This window comes from Coffea eugenioides, chromosome 1, assembly GCF_003713205.1.
Source record: "Coffea eugenioides isolate CCC68of chromosome 1, Ceug_1.0, whole genome shotgun sequence".
In the NCBI taxonomy this organism is placed as follows: Eukaryota; Viridiplantae; Streptophyta; class Magnoliopsida; order Gentianales; family Rubiaceae; genus Coffea; species Coffea eugenioides.
Window position 1 is genome coordinate 34,575,976 of NC_040035.1, and position 22,205 is coordinate 34,598,180.

Consider the following 22,205-nt stretch of genomic DNA (forward strand, 5'->3'; position numbering starts at 1 on the left):
TTCAGGCTAAAATGGTAAGATCAGCAAAATCACAAGGACAGTTTTGGGCCCCAGGCTCACTTATCTCATCCATGTGCTATGAAGACATGAGTGCGATAGGTTGGTATTCAACATGTGCAATCACATGTTCCTCTCAAATTGAAAGTTATGGTCAGGTAACAGTAGCAAATTGAATGTGCATCTGATCAATTAAAGAGCTCAACCATGTCCATTCTGCACCACACAATTTATGAGAAACTTTTTGCTCTTAAATGTGTCTTAATGTTGGATCACCTGTTTTTGGATTCTAAATGAGGTTAGAAGCAATGAGAAAAGGGTAAGATGAGGGCTTGCAAATTGAATTAGATTACCCTTTTTTTTTTTTCAATTTAAGTGAGATTATAAGCAAGGAAGAAAGTGTAAGAAAAGGGTCTAACAATTGAATCAGAAACTCAAGGGTTTTGTTGCAACTAACATCCCCACCAGTTGAGGTGGATTTGAGGACTATTTGTCATCCTTTTTCACATACTAATATAATCATAAGTTTCTATACACAAATGTGTCTTTGTGCATGCAAATCGAAGTGCAAAAAAAAAAAAGAGGAACTTGAAAAGAGTGTAACTCCCACCATTGAAACAGATAAATGCAGTATCTACTCACTAACTTTCTGTTGAGCGGATTGGATTATAAGGTGAACCAAAAAAGAAACAATTTGGTGTTAGGATGCATTTGTGTTTATGTAGACACTTATGTTTTTAATGATGATTGAGGAAGAGGATAGCAAGACTGGAATTAATGAGCTGGAACTGCCTCTGTAGATGGATATTAAGGCTAGTGTTGCTTTTTCAGTTTTTTGCGCTTCTTCTGCCCTCTCTTGGCCTTTTGTCTTGATGATGGGAAGCTTGTGGGGACTTGTTACCAGTCTAGTCTTTTCTGAGCCACTAGTTGAACATTGTGCATGTTCCTTGTTGCGGCTAACAATAAAGGATGGGGGTTGAGTTGGAGGTGAAGAAAGATGGACGCAATATGGTTGTGGTTTGGTTTGGTATTATCATAATATTTGATGTACAACAGCAAAATAGTAGTGTGTTTAAGCAAAATTTGATGTGCATAAATTGACATATATATATATATATATATATATAGATAGATAGATACAATAACATGGTCTAATCGTACATCATTAAGTATAATAAATACACCAATCGTGAAGAATCTCACAAACCATAATCATATGAGTCCCAAGTCCTGCTCAAACTGGGTAAAGGGTTGTTTCCCTATAGAAGTAATTTACATATGTTACCGTGTTTCATCTTATTTTTCTCCCATATTAGGGCTTCGTTTGGGGTTGCGATGCTTTTAGTAAAAAATCGCTTTTAAGTACAAAAAATACTTTTAAAGTGTTTAGTGAATATCATCCCACAAAATTAGGAGTAGAGCTTTTGATATTAAAAGTGCTTTTAGCAAAAACTCAAATTTGGTGCTTTTAGAGTAGTTTTTGTGATTTAAAAAGTAAAGCATAAAACTTAATTATTTTATCCTATATTATGAACCAAATAAAGAGATAAACATTTTTAAAAATTTTCAAATTACACATTATTCAATACAATAAGTATTTATTGAACTATACTTCCACACAATATATTTAAAAGCACTTAAACAGTTAATAAGTACTTTTATTAAAAACTCTATTAGAAAAGTACTTTTCAATAAACTACCGCAACTCCTAACGGCTCTTAGATCTGTATCATTTCAATCATGGAAGACACAAGGTTCTTTCCCATTTCGAATGTGGTTTCTATCTGGGGTTTATTTGTAAAGGCCATCTATGCTTCCAAGCAAAGAACAGTTAATTTAATCAAGTGAAGGTAAGAAAAATCAAGAGCAACAACATATGGACACCTCGACCAATAGTTAAGTAGCAACATCTTTAAGACTGTAGATTAAATCTTCAGTACTAGAATTCAAATACAGGGAGTTAATCATTGGCCACACAGAAAGATTGACCTAGTTCTAATTACCAACCTTCCCATGGTTTTTGCTTAAGAGTCTGTACCACGAGTTTCCCTTTTGCAGCCAAAATGGCAAGTAAATAAACCAGTCTACAAGAGCTAATCTGTACATTAGATAAAATTACTAGTCTATCACATTACATGCACCCAAAAGAACCCAAAAAACAGGACTGCCAACGCCAAGTTTAAAACCTTCAGACCTTGAGTTGGAGCTGATAAACAACCAATGTAGAGGCATAATTTCTAAACTAAGGAAGCTACAGTTTGGTGTAAACCTGCACACTAAAATCTTTTCACCCAGTGGCTCAACGTTTCTCTCACAAGAAAAATTTCCTGCGACTAGTGTCCATTTCTGGCTGGTATTGAAAAGATAAAGAAACCAACACAGAAAAATGTATTAGTAAAATACAAAAAAGAATAAATATGATTGGACTGAACGAATTCAGAAGAGCTAAATCTGAATTAAGCATTGTTGTGGAATAAAATACAAGGGGGAATCACCTTGTGAACCCACTCATATTAAAAAACTTCCCATGCTGCAGACTTTTTTTTTTTTTTTTTTTCCCGAAACGATAGAAATTTTCTCATAATAAGGAAGTAAAATTACATTGTATGAGCAAGGGCTCAAATTTGACTTTACAAAAGTGGACTGGGCCACTGATGAGCTTCAGGTTCCTCATCAAAGAAGAAGTATGGCTAATCTACTCAGTTTAGCACTGAGTCTATCCCTATCACCAGGTAATCTATCAAATGAGCATTTCCTAAACATTGAGCAAAGATCTTTTATATCCTCCAGGTGAGTTGCCAGCTTTAAGTTGCCATGCTGCAGACTGATTAGCTTTAATGTGAATCGCGGACTGCATTCCTGCAAGTTTTAATCCAAATGTCACCAAAGGCCTCATAGGCAGAGGAGATACTAAGTGAACTATCAATATCACCTAATGGTTACTGGCAGCTGGAAGCTTTTCTATTTTTTACCTGAAAAATTCATGCACAAACTCGTACATTGACAAACTCAACATGTTCTACACTATCTGAAGCCCGAAATTTCAATTTTTTCCTTTTTGTTTTGTTTTGTAATGTTTGTCAAGTAACTACCACAAACAGCAGTCATGTGGAGGCAGATACGGGTTCAATATCTCAATATTACGACAATAGCATCATTAATTAGCTCTATCCTGTCAGAAAACTCATCAGCATACCTAGCTTTTCAAACTAAGCCAAGAAATCATGAACATCAGCAGTCATGTGGAGGCAGATACGGGTTCAATATCTCAATATTACGACAATAGCATCATTAATTAGCTCCATCCTGTCAGAAAACTCATCAGCGTACCTAGCTTTTCAAACCCAGCCAAGAAACCATGAACATTTCCTTATAAACTTTTTTACAATGTGGTACAAATTTAGATCAATATGAAGACATCTTTGTGATTCCAAGTCAACTCACTCCCTTCGAGGGAAGTGATAGGTCTGTATCTCCACACACCCAAACTTTGCTGTCAGCACTCCTTATACGAATACGACATGCCTAGTATTGATAAGAATATCCTCAAAGTATTTCAGTTGAATCCAGAGTTCTCTTGCAATAAGGAAAGAGATAGATGGAATCCAAATGATACCCAAAAGTCGAAACAAACAGAACTTACGCTGCTTCCAGAGGAACTGGCTCAACGACCAACAACTGAGTAAGCGTACATTTTTTTGTATAAATGCTCTACACTTTCTAATGTCCAACCAGTCTTATCACTGTTTGTGCCTAGCCTTCCACGACTTGTCAATTTATAGAGATGAACCTTTCTTTGACTCAACGGTCAAACTAAATGGCAGGTTAGTTTGCTTCTTGGTAAGGATGCATTTCTTTGCAGACTAGCAAGAAGCCAAGTTCTCTTGGCGCAAATCCAGCTTTACCATGTTAAGTTTCTTATATATAAGTAGTTCAAATATAGACTCCAACGACAGTTTCTGTTGTCTTGTCTTCCATTTATTTCCCTATACCACCTTGTTGCTAAACTTTTCAACATTTTTCTAGCAATTAGTGAATTTATGTTTATTCCTAGTCTCTAATCCAAGTTCAAACCATAAAAAGAACGGCTTAAAGCATGAAATGAAATGTCCATCTGTATAAATAGCAATGAAAAAGGAAGACCACCAATGGTTAAGCGTAAAAGACCAGTATGACAGAACCATCATAGGGGACTATGAAAATATCAAGAGGAGTTTTCTCCATTCCTTTACCGGAAGGAACATGTAAGATTGGCATTGTCTGAACATCAACTGTATAGTGTGCATAGTCATAGGAGAAGGATTAAGAGTACTGCAGATGCCAAATATCAGGAAGTACCAGTGATCAGTAGATTCAAACTTACAATAGAGTTAATGACAGGCAAGTTATGATGATTTGAGTGCAATACTATATTCCGTGACAATGCTTAGTCTTTTCTTATAAACCAGATGGCCTTTTGTAATCACTGAAACTTATTCTTGAATTCGGAATGTGATAGAAGTACTTATCCCAAAGGAAAGAAGATACTGCACATCAAGACAAAAATGAAATGAACCAGAAAGACAAACCTGAAGCCGTGCATTTATTTTCTTCTCGGAGATTTTCTCATCCTCATTATCCTTGCTCTGTTTGCCAATGGAGGCAACCTTCGTACTTTCTTTAGTTTCAAAAATGTAACTACACGTTGGAACGAGGTTACACATATAAAATATATGTCATGCACTGTATTCGGAACGTAAACACCGCCACGCCCTAGACAAAATTAATGCATAAGGCAACAAATTTCCAAAGCAACTACATTCAACTTTATATTAAGTTTTCTAAATCTGCAAACACAAGATCATCCATAATAGTAATTTTGCATTTTCCAAAGTAAAAGCAAGATCAAACCTTCTTTAATATATACAATATTCAAAACCTGTCATAAAGTATCTTATATAGAAGTACAAAAGTCATTCTCTAGCCAAAAGCCATCTCCATCTCCATTACCATGCCCATGAGCTATCAAGGTCCACCTTAATGAACTCATCATTAACTGCATAATAACAACAAAGGATGGGCGAAATCTCACTCAATAAGTAGCGCATGTATCTTATTATTAGTCTGAGCATGTTACATACAAAGTACATTTTAAACATTATTAACGTATACATATACCTTTATAAGAATATGGTCATTACAAACATCTTAATGGCATGTCATACGTCACAAATATAAAAGAGTTCAAACCATAAGACAACAATTGACCCCACATATCTAGTTGTTAATTGGGAAATTTGCCAAATTGGTCCCTAACATTTACCAAAAACACTTTTTTAGTCCTTTACATATAAAATCAGCCAAAATGGTCCTTCACATTTAAATTGCGAGCCAATGTGGTCCTATTGCTCGTTTTTGCTCATTTCTCCGGCTAAAAATAGCACGCCTCTCTCACGTGGTCATATTTTTAGGGGCAAAACCGGAAACACATTTCATTACCTGTTAAAAGTAAAAGGTGTGGACAACCACCAAAATACACATTTCACCTTTGGCCCTCAAAGTTTCAAGAAACCCTAAATTGCATCCCACCGCCACGCCCTCAACTGACTCAGCCGCCTTCTCCCTCGCTATCCCTTCTCCTCTCTCCACTGTCCGTCCTCCCCCTCCCCCTCCTCATCGCCAGCATTTCTCCAACCTCCGGCAAGCTCTCTCCTTCGACGATGATATTGATGCGAGGGACTCGCAAGACGAGGGAGAGGATGAGGAAGAGCACCAGGAGGACGAGGAGGAGCTTCTCGAGCTGGAGCCCCGAATCGGATCTTGCCGGGTCCGGGAAGCTGCTGATGAGTTGTCTGTGGGAGGTGTTGAGGAGGCTCCCGCCTCCAACACTGTTGTCGGCGGCCAGGGTTTGCAAAGGATGGAGGGACACGAGTAAGCGGCTTTGGCGGGCGGCGGAGGAGCTGAGGCTTAGGGTTCCAGCTAAGGCCCAAATTGGATTCGTGGGATCGATGTTGCACAAATGTCCTGGACTTGTTAGACTCTCACTTAGAATAGAAAGGTTAGGACTTTTGGATATAAGTAAACAAGAACCAGATCTATGGATTCATCAAGCACATCACTTATACAGGAGAATTACAAAATAATTTTCGCCACCATTCGGGGATGCAATTCAGGTTTCTTGAAACTTTGAGGGCCAAAGGTGAAATGTGTATTTTGGTGGTTGTCCATACTTTTTACTTTTAACAGGTAATGAAATGTGTTTCCGGTTTTGCCCCTAAAAATATGACTACGTGAGAGAGGCGTGCTATTTTTAGCCGGAGAAATGAGCAAAAACGAGCAATAGGACCACATTGGCTCACAATTTAAATGTGAAGGACCATTTTGGCTGATTTTATATGTAAAGGACTAAAAAAGTGTTTTTGGTAAATGTTAGGGACCAATTTGGCAAATTTCCCTTGTTAATTTAACCAGTTAATGCAGTTTATAGTGCCAACTACCACATGGTTAGTCCGTTTCATATTGCTAACTACAACATGGTTAACTCGTTTCATATACCAACTACATGTTAGGAACTAGTCCCATTAATAGTCGCTTATACTGATGACCATGGCAAGAGTAATAACAAATATCACAAATTATACATGCTCGTGCCACTTTGGCAATTAAACAAGTAGCTTTCAAAATCATCTTTCAAAAGATAAAGGATACATGCACCACTAATCTCGGTCCAATGGATACCCACGTTAGTTCAAATAATTGAAATAATGGTTGCCTTCCTCACCTAGACATAATAATAAAATACTCAATCACAATCTTAAAGATACCAAGTTATTCCAAATTATCATAAAAAGGAGCCTAATATTACCCTTAACCACTAATTCCTAACAAAAGATCATTTCCTCATCAAAGCGGAACATATAGGTTAACTTTAAAGGGTCATTGACTTTCAAAAAGACAAAAATAGGGCAAGATATTTATACAAAATTAAAGCCCTCTGAATTTAGTTTCCAATGCAACAAACGTTAACCACTAATTCCTAACAAAAGATTATTTCCTCATCAAAGCAGAACATAAAGGTCAAATTTAAAGGGTCATTGACTTTCAGAAAGACAAAAAAGGGCAAGATATTTATACAAAATTAAGGTGCTCTGAATCTAGTTTCCAAAGCAACAAACGGCACCTAAATCCGAGTTTTCTACATCAAGTTATGACCAAAACACAGAAGTATGTCTACACAAAAAATTGAATCCGCCAATATTTTTGAACAATCTAACCATGAATTTTCACCACGTTTTCAGGGCAAAAACAAGTTCCAAATTCCATATTCAAATTCCATTTCCATCTTAAGTCATCTGCCAACCTTCATAGTTGTCAAAATCAATAAATTTCAGCTCCCAAAGTCATGTAAATACATAAACAATCTTGAGAATGAAGTACTAACTCAAGTCATTTATTTCCCTCGACATTTCTCCTTTTCATATTGATGATAGCCCTATACCAACATGAAAATAGAGACCAAAACAAACTCTATACACCATAACCATGGAAGCTAACCAAGGATTTGAACCAAATACCACCCAATCACCACAATAAAAAAAAAACAAGATCATGCTCAAAGTTTCAAGAAAATGCCTTGGTTAGTTGGCAAAGTAGAATTTCCTAACTCCTCACTCTTTACTTGTGCTTGATTTGTCAAGAATCCTTCTTGATTGTATGGAAAAAGAAGAGCAATAAGAAAGGGTTTTATTCGAGAAAGAAGGAAGAAAGGAAACAAAAAAGATGAAGAAATTTTGGCAAAGATGAATAGTGAAATCCCGCTACAACTTTTATTCTTTCAACTTTCACTTATTAACACATTAGTCACTCAACTTTAGATCTTTCACTTTTCACTACAAAATTTTATTTCTTCACACAAAATCCTTTACAAGACACTTAGGTATCACAATACAATTGCAAGTGAACATGTGGAACAGAACACACTCCTTAAATGCGAAGAATACACCCGGTAATGGCGAAAGCACAAAATCACGCTAATTGTGAAATGTTACAACTCGATGACCACGAAAATTGGGATCATGTAGGAAAGTGATTGTATCAACCTATTCGAAAAAATGATTCATGGAAGAGTCACATTCACTGAATATGAAGATATATCCTAATGGGCAAAAGATACAAACCATTTGCTGAAATTATTCATCCAAATATATTCTAAGGGGGAAGGGTATAGACACACAATTAGACATACACAAAAATAGTGAGCGAGGGAGAAAGATGATCCACATAAATCCACACCATACGACAGAAATAAATTTAGTGTTACTATATTAAACATAATATCTAGATAAAGTAGGAAATCACCTCCCAAGATGATGTCCCGAGCACATTGTGAAGTTATTCAAGACTAGCTCAAGTTTGTGGCTAGTTGGATTACCATGATTCTGCAAGCAAATGAGATTAAAACATTATCCAAGTATAACTGCAACACAAGAAATGCAATAAAGAAAAGCAAGGTCTCAGTACATATTAATGTTAAACACGCTGAAATATTCATGAAAACAACGGCCATTTCCACAAAACAAGCCCCCAGGAGGAAGCACATCACTATTTAAAATACCACATTACCACAAAAAACTAAATAAATGAAAGAGAGAAAAGAAGAGCAGGATATTGAAACAAAGAAATTAGAGGTCTGTCCAAAGTCTTTTGAAAGTACTTTTAACTAAAGAATGATTAGAAATTACAATATTTCATATGGATTAGAGTGTAGACTAACACACTTTATATGTTCACCAACTTACCAAACTATTAGTTTCTTCTCTTAAGAGAAAATTTTTCCTAATTAAATAACTTAGTAGCTTAGACAAGATTCTGAAAAAAGAACAGAGGTCCAACAAACCTTGATATCCTTCCATAGAAGCAGCTTTGATAGCTTGAAATGACAGTAGGTTCATCAGGTAATGCCATTATTAATAAAGCATCTGAAGAAAAGTTCATGATTAAGATTTCATACTAATTCATTATGAGACGAAAAAAGCCAGAGGTGATGATTAAGTATAAATGCTAGACAAGGGTTGCATGCTTTAACTTGGTTCTTGGCAGTTAGTGTGGAAAACGATAATAGATGTGAAGTTTTATTTTTTGCATATTCTACAATCTATATAAGCAAAGTGAGCAGGAATAAAAACTACTTTCTAGTTTTTTCTAAAGAAAGGAAAAGAATTAACAGAAATTTAGAAAAAAAATATTTTTAATATCGTAGGTTCCTCTCTTAAAATAGTGTGCATTTGGGTTCATGGAGAGTAGATCTGGTATAAAAGCAGGTCCCCTCTAGAGAATAAGAATTTATACAAAAAAAAATAGATTAACAAAACATGAGCAAGAGTTTAAGTAGAGAAAATCACTAAAGATGATGTGAAATTACAGGCACTAGTTTACAGACAAATAGGCACACATATAATAGAACTGAAATGACAAGTGGTTGTGAGTATCTTAGGAGTATTGTTTTGCTTCAAAATCGAACTAAATTCATCTGCATCATTTCCGGCAAATAGAGACAAAAGCAAAAGGCAAGAAAAGCAAATAAGAAACAGACAGGATAACCTGCGATTGAATCAAATTTCCCAAGAATTCTTTCCCAATCAGTACCTTGAGTGCGAAAAGAAAGTCAAAAATGCAAAAGGAATTAGCTTCTCATCATTAGGCTTGTAGATAGTCTCATCAAGCTCCCCTGTGTTTTCAATCGTGCGAGGGATCTTCTTCGATGGAGATTGCTTGTAGAAATTAATGTCAATCAAAATAGTATTGGATGCTCTTTCTAATTGATCACTCTAAAGCTGATGCTATTAAACATTGAAATTTCTTCATTAAGTTTGTATTAATAGTAAAATAATTGTTTGAATCCATAAATAGCATAACAACTAGTTTAAACAACTTGCATAGATTCTCCTCAGCCTAATCTTTTACCCAACCACTTTAGCAAACTAACCAAACATAAATTTCATTTCCACCATTATCTACCCAGACTCTTATCACAAACATCCTTTATGATTTTTGCTACCATTCATTTTAGTCTTAATTAATCCTGATACGGAATCTTGTTAGCTTTGAAGCTTGTCAAAGTCGTTTGCATCAAGAATGGTCATCAAGTTGTGTTTTAGTGGATGAGTGAGTTATTAGTTATAGTAGTCGTTTATTTTACCAAATTTTCCAGCCAGTTGGTTGAGGTAGGTTCGAGTAAAGTTAGTTGGTTTTATGTTAAGTTGAGTTGTTACTTTTAGAAGAATAAAAGGCTGGGGTCATGTTGACCATAGTAAGGATTAGTTACTTCTAGATAGTTAATGATTAATTAAGTGAGTACTAGTATGGTTAGGAGTATTGTGTATTGTAAAGGCTATAAAAAAATCTGTTTTACGTTTGTCATACAGTGGATAATATTTTGAGAAAAATTTCAGATTTCTTTCTTGAGAGAAAGGGTTCTTTTGGCTTGTGAAAGCCGATCTTGAACATCTTAGAGTAGGTCTATGGTGATTCGACGACTTATCAATCAAGTAATCACCCTGATTGTGGCGTCGTTCTACCCATTCTAATCAATCTCACACGGTCCTTCATTGATTACGAATTCCATCCCTAAGCGTTATACCTTAACCTAGGTCCAGGGCTTGTGGTTCATGTTCTTGATTTATGTTGGCGTATCGAGAATCGTATCAATTGGTATTAGAGCTAGTTGAAAGGTATCAACATTTTATCCTTATTTTCTTTAAGTTTCTAGGGTTTCTTGTTTCTTCGTATTCTTGGTTGTTTGCTGTTTTAGGTCTTTCCTGATTCGTGTCTTATTTTCTAGTTTTGATTATTGTTAAAAAAATCATACTGTTCATCATACTGTAGTGATTACTGTTCATTGCTACTATAGCAACTACTGTTCATTCCAAAATCACTATTCATCTAATTCAATTTTCTGTTAGTTTTGTAGTTTCATCTTGATACAGTTCCTGAAAATTTTTTAAAAAAATTCTGTTCATAGAATTTTCTTGAGAAATTCAAAACTTACCTAGGGTTTCTGGAGGAAATCAAGTTCTTAGTTGAGTCGTTCCTTGTGTTGAGTCGTTTCTTGAAATCTTGAATTGCAAAGTTGTTGTTTTGTGGTGATTCTTGAAGTTCTTGGAGGTTTCTTGATTGAATCTTTGTTGCCCAAAATTTCAGCAAGTTTCTTGAAGTTCTTGAACTAAACTTGTGAAGTTCTTGAATTTCTTAAACCAAGCTTGAAGATCTCTTGACTTTGTTGAAGAACAACTCTTGAATTTTTGAAATCTTGAAATCTTGTTGGTGGAAACTAAAGAATCTTGTTTTGGTTTCCAGGTCTTGAAAGACAAACATTGAAGCCGAATTCTTGCACTAAACTTAGTCCTTGCTCCAAAACAGATTTTTTTTTTCCTTAAACCAAATCCGAACCTGTTTTGGGAAAAGTGGAAAAAAATTTCCAGCAGCCTTGAATATCTTGATCCGTTGAAAACCACCTGAAAATTAGTTGTTTTGGAAAACAACAAAGAAAAAGGCAGCACGCTATTGTAAACAAGAAGGAAAAGCCGCGTGCAAGTATCCAAATTCAAATCGGATTCCCCTAGTACTACCATAACTGATTCTTTCTTGTCCAAACCTTTTTGGAAATAAACCAAAGCACCATAAATTCTTGTTCCACCAGAAAAAAAAACGCAGCAAACCAGAAATTTTCCTTGCTCCAAGTGCAACATTCAATTCTGCTTGCAATTAGGAAAGTCGTGTCTTCTTTCTTCAAAATTTCTTGGTCTGAATTCTAGAGTCATTCTTGCTTAGGGGTGCAAACGAGCCGAACTCGAGTCGAGCTTTGGCTAATCGAGCCGAGCTCGAGTTAATTTTGTGAGCTCGAGCTCGACGAGCTCAAAATATCAAGCTCGAGCTCGAGCTTAAAAAATAAAAAAATAATAATAATTATTTTATTTTTAAAAAATAAAAAATAATTATTTATTTTTAAAATGAATAAAAAAATATTTTTTTTAACAAATAATAAAATATTAGGGATATATATGTAATTTTACTATTAAAATAACCAATAAAAAATAAAAAATATATATAATTGAGCTCGCGAGCCAACGAGTTTAATGTTTTTGAGCTCGAGCTCGAGCTCGAGCTCGAGATCGACTTAATTAGCTCGAGCTCGACTCGAGCTCGATATTGACGAGTTCGAGTTGAGCTAGTATTCGAGCCGTTCGCGATCGGCTCGCGAACGGCTCGATTCGCGAAACACCCCTATTCTTGCTGTTGTTTAAATGAAATTTCCAGCATCTTTAGAGGCGTAAATCTGAAAAAAAAATTTCATCTTTGTTATGTACCGTTTTCCAGCATTCACTTCACGCAAATTCTAGCATACTTGAGGCCTAATTTCAGCAAATTTCCAGCACCTTTTTTCCGAGTTCAACTCTTGTTTTTGCTTGAAAAATTCTGATTGTGCTACAATCTTATGAATACTACTTGATAAGTAAAGTTTCATCTTAAGGATAGTTCTAAGTTATTCAAGACCATCAAGTAACACCCATTAGAGCTTGATTGTGAGCTCATTAGAGTGATTGAGTGCAAAGACAAGCATTGAGGGTAAATACGTAAGGGAGTGTGTGAGGCAATGTACACTTGTTTCTTTCTTACCTTTTTGCAGGTTACCTTAACATGTCAATCTGAGAGGAATCACGCATTGCTGACTCTAAACTTATCATGGAGGCTATGATGAGTGAATTCCAAAGTAAGATGAGATTGGAATTTGACTCATTACATGAACGGATAGATCGTCTTGAAAATTGCCAAAATCGAAGTGGAACAATCCAAGGAAGGAGTAATAGAGTAGAAAATAGAGCTTCTAATGATGAATATGAGGAGGATGAAGGTCGAACAAGGGCTGTCCGAAACATCAATAACAGAGGTGATGATCAAATCAAGGGAATAAAGCTGAAAATTCTATCTTTCCAAGGAAAATCCGACCCCGAGACTTACTTCGAATGGGAGAAGAAGATCGAGACGATATTTGAATGCAATAATTACATGGATGAGCAGAAAGTAAAACTTGCAACCGTGGAGTTCACTGACTATGCATCGGTATGGTAAGATCAACTATGCCTTAGTCGTAGAAGGAATCGTGAGCGGGCTATTGAAACTTAGGAGGAGTTGTGAGGATTGATGCGAAAGAGATTTGTGCCTAACTATTATCATCGAGACTTGCATAATAGGTTACAAACTCTTACTCAAGGCAATATGTCTGTGGAAGATTATTACAAGGAGATAGAGATAGCTACGATGAGGGTCGACGTGCAAGAAGATTTAGAATCTACAATGTCCAAGTTTTTAAATGGTCTGAGGCCTGAAACTGTAGAGATAGTTGAGTTCCAACGCTATCTAGCTATGAATGAGTTGTTGGACAAAGCGGAGAAGATGAAAAGGTGCCTCAAGAGGAGGGGTAACACTCTTCCTAATTCTAACTATCAAACTGAAAATTGCCGAAATTCTACTTCAAGAAGTGATGAAAAGAGCTCGGTTCCTTCTCAATCACGAAAAATCTACATGATGTAAAACTAGCAGCTAAAATCAAGGTTGAGTTTGGTACACACACTCTAAAACCACGAAGTAGAGAGACTAAATGCTTTAAGTGTCAAGGTTTTGGACACATAATATCTCAATATCTCAACCAGAGGACCATGCTTATCTTGCCAAATGGAGAAGTTGTATCGGATAATGAGGACGATTGTGAAGGTATGCCACCTTTAGTGGAGAAAAGCGATAACTCTGAGGAAGAATTGCCTATTAAGGGTAAAATTGGCTTCTTGGTTGTCCGAAAAGTGCTTACTACTCGAGCCATAGAGGAGGAAGATGTGCAAAGGGAGAATTTATTCGACACTTGTCACATCAAGGACAAGTTGTATAGTCTAATAATTGATGGTGGAAGTTGCACAAATGTAATGAGTTTGTTCATGGTTGAGAAATTGACTCTTCCAACCACCAAGCACCCAAAACCATATCGACTCCAATGACTAAATAATAATGGTGGTGAACTAGTTTATAGGCAAGTGAACGTACCATTCCGCATTGGTAAGTATGAAGATGAAGTGGTATGTGACATGGTACCAATGCAAGCAAGCCATTTGATCTTAGGCCATCCTTGGCAATTTGACAAAACTATCCACTTCGACGGACGAGTTAATAAGTATTCATTCATGCATGGTGATAGAAAGGTTACTCTTGTTCCCCCTATTCCTAGACAGGTCCAAGAGGATTAAGTGAGGTTACATGAGGAATGCGAGTTAGAGTATGAGTTGTGGAAAAAGGAAAGGAGTGAGGCCGAGAGTGGTGATGAGAGAAAGGCATTAGTTAGTTCGGCCAAAGAGGTGTATAAAAATAGGAAACATTGTTTGCTAGTATGAGTTGAGCATGTGAGATTCTTTCTTGTAACTTTACTAACTTGTTTGCTACTAGTTTTCCTTCCTTTTTGCAGGTTAAGCAAGAGGACATGGAATTGCATGATTGCTGTCCAATTTCAACCAACCTTGCTGCCATTCCTTTTTGTGAAGATGTCAATGACACAATTCTAGAAATTTATATCTTATTGCCTTCATTTCTTCCTTCTTATCATGTCTATGTTTCTTTTACACATTTATTTCTTTTTTGTGAGTTGTCGACTAACCTTTGGGACTGATTGTGTACCAAGAGTTCGTTTAAAGATTGCGTTCCTCAATGAGCATTACAACTACTATTTTCGACTTGTAGATAGTCCAAGTGAAATTCTAACATTACCAAATCAGATTTTGCAATTTGCGAGTTTCATTGAGCTTGAAGAGTTTGGTTTCATAGAAGATGCTACGTACCAATTTGAAGATTTATATCTCATTGATACACAAGCATTGAAGTTGGTCCAGGAGTTTCAAGGTACTGTAATCGGCCATTTCCAGCATTGCCTATGGTGGTCCTTGTATTGGATGCAATTCTTGGTCGTGTTCATCATGAGGTAATCCTGATGATATGTAACTCTTCTTGTGTCCCTTCGTGCATCGATTTGTGATCAAATCACTTTTAAGAGCAGGGAAATGATACGAAATCTTGTTAGCTTTGAAACATGTCAAAGTCATTTACATCAAGAATGGTCATCAAGTTGTGTTTTAGTGGATGATTGAGTTATTAGTTGTAGTAGTCATTTATTTTTCCCAAGTTTCTAGCCAATTGGTTGAGGTTGGTTCGAGTAATATTAGTTGGTTTCATGTTAAGTTGAGTCGTTACTTTTAGAAGAATAAAATGTTAGGGTCATGTTGACCATAATAATGATTAGTTACTTCTAGGTAGTTAAGGATTAGTTAAGTGAGTTCTAGTATGATTAGGAGTATTGTGTCTTGTAAAGGCTATAAAAAGCCTTAGTTTTATGTTTGTCATACAGTGAATAATATTTTGAGAAAATTTTCAGATTTCTTTTTTGAGAGAAAGGGTTCTTTTGGCTTATCAAAACCGACCTTGAACATTTTAGAGTAGGCCTAAGGTGATTCACCGATTTATCAATCAAGTAATCAGCTTGATTGTGGCGTGACGGGATTTTGCTATACGTACAAGTTAAAAAATCCGAAATACACCCGTTTCACTGCAAGTATACAGGTCAACTAATAGTTTAGGGTATATATCGGGTCGATTCCACGAGAAAGATTGAACAATTACCGGCACTACTAAAGTTTCTCTATTATTTAGACTATCAATGAATTATAAGAAATGAAACCTACTGAACTTATGCAAAATAACAAATGAAAGCTCTTTAGGTTATGGTATCCCTAACTACTCATGCAAGTGCTATTTTGGGATCATTGAGAACTACTATCTTGGCTAGTTATGGTGTAATTTCCTTATGCATATGAATCCTACTTTCGTAGTGAATCAATTATACTCATAACTAATCCATACCTATTCTCATGGTTATGAAATTAGTTACAAGTTCATTTCTTCTGTGAAATTACATGAAATGAATCACTAAAACCACATAGGTGCACATATACTCTCGTGAGTGTACTCCCTATGTTTAGCACTTCTTGAACCAGTGTTAAATCTCAATTTTCATTGCAGAAACAACACCTTAGATAATCACAATTAATGGTACCAGATTAATCATGATTTAAAGAGATAAAGTGCTAAATAACTTGCTCAAAATAATGGCATCAAACAGCCAAATAATAAATACTAGCAATCATAGAAAGTTCAACTAAACCCAAGGCATAAACTTTAGAAACACAAAATAACATATAAATCCATAATTTGTATATTAACTAAACTTGGAATGAAGTACAAAAGATAAAGAGTTGGAAAGGAATGTAACTCTTGTCACATGAGTTCATCTCCTTGCCTTCTTCATCCTCCAACCTCTTCTTCATCTAGCAAATAAACAAGATGGATGAACTAACTAACTAACTATCCTATACTATATTAATCTAACATTTAGAAAATGGAAGAACTACATTTCTGCAGACTCTAAACTTTCTCCCGTATGTCTCTCCTCAATCTTGTAATGGTTTTGACTATATAAAGGTAAAAAGTGGTCAAAGAATGAGGTTTACACCACCCTTTTACAGCTGCAAAGTGGTTGTCACATGTCTAGCATTACATGTGACTTGTTGGAGGTGAAATCAAGTTGTCCGCGTAAAGAGCAGCCTTTTCTGACCACAATCCGGCCATAAATCCGGCCAATTTCCGGCCGGATTGATACAGTGACCTTTTGTGCAATTTCTGTTCAATTTCCAGCTCTGCTCCAATTTTTGCCTCAACTTCAACTGAATTTTTCTTGATGATAGAAGTTGATTTAACTCTTGATCAAAACATAAAACTTGTAGCTCTTTGAGTTAGCTTTCCAATGCATCAAGAATCACCTCTTTGAGTTAGCTTTCCAATGCATCAAGAATCACCTCATTTAGATTTGTGTATGCTGAGAAATGACTAAAATACCCTTGACTGCTCAATGCCCTATTTCAGCTTCGACCAATAGAAATTGGCTACTGTAATTTGACTTTTTGACCTTGAAAACCTTCAAACTGGATTTCAATGTCTTCACCAAAGTTGTAGATCTATCTTTTATCTTCAAATTGGTTTAAGAATCATCTCAATCCGATCACTGTAGCTCAAGTTATAGTCGAAATACTAAAATATGTCAAAGCTGTCAAAATGCACAAAATGCAAGTAAAAAGTGATAAAAACCTCATTTAATCATTTAAGAACATTTTTCCCCAATTATAGCCAAAATGATTCATTTTCTTCCAATAATATAACCAAAGTGACTAAAAATAACATAAAATATCATTCAAATATAACGTAAATTAGTCATTTATCAAATTCTCCCACACTTAAATCATTGCTTATCTTCAAGCAATCCACACATAATCAACCACAATGATTCAAAAGGTGAAACAATATATGCATTATTGTCAAATTTAATTCCTCATGATTTGGGAACAATCATTATACAATTATTCAAATTATACTAAATACTCATAATATCAAGTAAAGGAAAGATAATTATACCCTAATTTTAACAAGTTAAACTTAATCTCTCACTCTAACCTAATTTTACAAATAAGCAAATCACAAAGTCGTTTTATAGCCTTTCTCCTCCTATAATTATCTTTTTCTCAAAAATTCTACAACTAAGAGGGACTTATTCACACTTGATTTTTTACTTAAATAGTGAAAATGCTTTTTTACGCGAAAATCGACACTTTTAGGTGAAAATCTCCAGTTACTCAACATTTCACTTATTTAAATTGCTATGCATACTCGTAATTCAAATACTTTTTTACGCGAAAATCGATATTTATAGATGCCAATGCCCGGTTACTCGGTGACAGGTTGTCGAACCCTGTACAATAATAAAATAAACCTAATTGCCAGTAAAAGTAGCCAAAACCCGATTCCAAGTACTTGAGCAGGGACTCTAGGTGTGCAATGGGTTACTTGATTCACCCTATTCCCGAAGAATTTGCTTGATCTGATATACCCGAATGGGATGATTTTTTCACAAATAATTATGAATTTGTAGACAGAGCAAGTAGGGTCGTATCCTCAGGGATTGGGAATATTTATTTTCTTAAGAAATCCAAAGTAACACAGGGGGTGTTTTTGTATAAACGATAACAATTAAAACAATTCAACTAAGAATAAAATAGTCAACTAAAAATTAAATTACAATTCACTAAAATCAAAATAATAATAATTAAAGGTCCAGCCAAGAAATAACTTCAGCAATGGTTCACCTAATTGATCATTGATGCACAAGTATTTTCAATTATTTATTAATAAATAGGTTATAACTACCAAACAAACGATGACAGTCAACCCCTCCTTACTGTGCCGGTGATTAAGGTACGCCTGTTAATCACTGCTCTAATTGAGAAATAATCCTAGGTACGCCCGTAAAATTTAATTCCCCAATTGCATTACGTATTAGAGCAGCCCTATTCTAATCAAATAACGCACTATCAGAGTTATTTCAGATTAGCCCGCGTATTCCCCTGATACAAATTCAATTATGCCAGTTGTCAGTATTTCAGAGCAATTAAACAATTACGGATTTAATGTCCTAATTGACAATAGATTACCCAATCAACTAATTATCCGAATTCAAGACAATCAATTAATCAAACAAGCATAAGCACTGTAATTAGAGAATATGCAAATACTAATAAATAAAAGAAAAAGAGAAAATTAAATCGATCTCACAATTTTTAGGCGAATCAAAGCATCCGTTGTTCCTTAACTAGAAAAGGGAATTTAGCTCATCCCCAATGCAAAAGACCCACACGAACTCGAAGAGAAAGCATCGGCCATTGATTGGAAAATGGGGAAATTCAATCCGATCGAAGGAATAAAGAAAAGCAAAGTTACAGAGGATGATTTAATGTCTTCCCTTCATCTCATCATACGAAGGAAGAAAAAGATACTAGAAGCCGAAAAGAAAAGTCAAAGGTCTCCAATGTTCTCCTGACATGCGTGAATTGAAGCTACTCCTAAACTAACAAAAGAAAAGTCAAAGAGCAAAAGCTCTCCCAAGATAGTGCTAATCCTCTGCAATCTCCATTTCGTATTTAAGTAGCCTACTGCTACTGTGCGGCCGCTCCCCCCCGAGAGGAAGAAGACTCTAGCCCTTCGTTCCTTTTCTTCTTTTATGCTGTCTTCCGTAAATTACCAAAAAGGGTCACGTCTTGATATTCCAAAAATACTCCTGGACGCCTGCCACTTGGAGTCCTTCCTGATGACTGCCAAATTGGCACTTGTTATGATATTTTCGTTCTACTCCCTATAATAAATGTCAATTCTTCAAAAGTGAGCAGAATCTAACAATTAATCCACATCAGGTCAGACAATAGGAAAAATTAATAATAAAATAAATGGTAAAATTGCAACCTATCAATTCCCCCCACACCTAAACCATGCTTGCGCTCAAGCATGATAACAGCAAACGACCACCACCATTTGACAATGGCTATTGCTCTATCTACCATATTGCCAAGATACCAAGGAGAAAACATATATCTAGCATCAGTGATCAAGATCCAAGAAACATCATTTCGGTTAGTTTCTAAACCACAAACTCCTCTAATTTCAGGTGAACTAATCTAAAAAAAAGGAATGACGCACAACATTTATCATCAAATGGTCCAACTATTAACCAACATCTCAACACTAAATTCATAAATCGGCAAGCTAACTTTTATCACACACTAACACAACCTTCACTTTATTTTTTCATGTTTTCTATTTTTTTCCTTTTTTTTTCAATAGTAACAAAAGATTTAGTCTCTAGCCATTGGAGCCTTTTGACGCGAATTCTGACATTTGTCAAATGAAAGAGCCTGGTTACTCAGCTTCTATCGCCACGTGACCACGTACTCATAGTAATTACTACTTTTTGTCGCGGGAATCGACACTTTTGGTGAAGATCCCCGGTTATTCGGTAGTAAAGACTAGCGGAGTACAGTCAACTCTTATTCACAGCTAAATAACACAAAAACTCAATATAACACAAAAATTAAAAGAAAATTTGCATCAGCTAGCCTCATTTTCAAACATGGAGAACTACGGTTAATAACCGGACCAATTCACATGAAAATGTCAACAATCATTCCCTATGCCTAGGGAAGTTAACCAAAAATTATAAGAGTAAAACAATCACCGATATTCACCAAAGAGATATTTTTAGACTCAACCACATTAACTTGATACATTTTTATTATTAAAACTTGACAATAGCAGAATTAGAGTCAACAATTTAACATCAAACTGTGGTATTCATAAAAAAAAAGAAAGTAAACTAAGACTAGACAAATAACAAACTAAAAATAAAAGAAGAACATCTAAAAACTAAAAACTAGAAAAACTAGCACAGCTGTCCCTCCCTCCATACCTAGATCCTACATTGTCCTCAATGGAGGAAATAAAGCAATTAAAGCGAAAAGGACAACAAAACTTCCCTTTTGAGTGGCTAAGGGGTATTTGGCAGCTGCGGAGGGAAACCAACGTGGTGAAGGTACGAGACCAGATTCTGAGACATCCTTGCCATTTGACGGGCGATGTTCGTCATTCGCTCATCTCTACCCCTGGGACTGTAGTTGGTGGTGGCGGAAGGAACTGCGGCGGCGACTCCATGAGTTACCGAAGCGTGGCTGGTGTCGCGCGTGCGTGGCGTGAGAGCGAGACGGTGGTGGGCTGTGGTGCCGTGGCAAGCCCAAGAGGCGGCGGTGCTCGCGGATGGCCGGGGGCTTGCGGGGAAGAGAAGAAAGAGCGGTCGCGTGAGGTAGTGGTGGTCGTTGGCGTCGAGAGAAGCTGCGTAACAGCGCACGCTGAAGGGTCGCGCGGCTAAGGGAGGTTGGCGGCGGAGCAAGGTGTGAAGTGGAGTTGGCAGCGGGCGTGAGGCTTTCCCGCGAACATGACGCGGGCACGTCATGAAGGCACGAAGTGAATAGCTTCCTAGGTGACTTGATGCGGGCGCGTCATGAGGGCCAGAACCCTTCTGACGATGAGCTCTCCGGATGACTTGACGCGGGCACGTCAAGGGGATCGAAACCCTTTTTACTAAGCACCAGGAAGTCACAATGTGCCAGGCGCCCAGTTGACGCGGGTGCGTCATGTCAGATAGATACCTACGAATCATCAAAAATGAAAATTGAAACTAGATATCAGTCAAACTTAAGGAAAACATATTTAAACCAACAAACAAAAATGAACAAATAACTAAAAGAAATTGGGCTGCCTCCCAATGAGCGCCTTTCTTTAACGTTTTTGGCAAGACATTGTCATATTTGTTCATGGAGGATAAAATCTTGTGGCTCGTTTTAATAATTCATCCTCTATATAGTCCTGATAACCCTCATAAATAGAGTAATCCTTGAGCACATGAGTTACGGTCTTCCATGGACTAGTAAATGGCGCCAAACAAGTCAACGATAATTTGAATTCTCCACTCACTCCTCCCTCACATGTATTTATTGGTCCAAGATATCTTGCCATCGCCACTCTTAATTTATTCCTGTCATGAAATTCAAGATTTTCTGGTATACTAAAGTCAATTTCATTAACAGGAATTGAAAAATAAGAGTCAAGAGAATATTGATTAAGGAATGGAGGAGATGTCACCGCATTTGGAGGTTGTTCACTGGATTCATTCACTTGGACGAGTTGATATTGGGGGCTCATTTTTTGCACATCAACTTCCTTTTCAACTGCATCTTTAGATTCTTTTTCTTGAAACTCTTGCAGTTCCATGTCATTTGGCCGGATAATTGCACTCTCATCTTCCTCAAGATTGATGTTAGTCTGTGAGGGCAATTTTTCACAAATGTGAGAAGCCAATTGCATTATCCTAAATGTTAATAGATGCACTTGATTCACCATCCCGGATGTCAATAGTTGCACTTGATCCGCTATGTTACGAATACTCGTTTGTGTCTTCTGATGAAATTGATATGTATTAGCAGCTAGTAATTCAATCATTTCTTCAAGAGACATACCTGACATGGATGATGGTTGTTAAGACTCTTGCTGTTGAAAATCCATTGGCCCCGTCGCATAATTAAAATTGAAATTATCCCACAATCCTTGATCATACCTGTTTGGGTAAGGGTCATACCACGTTTGAAATCGAGGTGAAAAATCTCTAAAAGTATCAATTGGAGCACTTAGATTATCTTGAAATGCGG

The 22,205-nt window shown here is 36.3% G+C and overlaps 1 pseudogene; it reads right to left on the bottom strand.

The window, feature by feature from the left end:
* Window positions 1-5,603: 5,603 nt before the first annotated feature.
* LOC113771057 overlaps window positions 5,604-22,205 on the bottom strand; it is a 28,507-nt pseudogene continuing 11,905 nt past the window's right edge.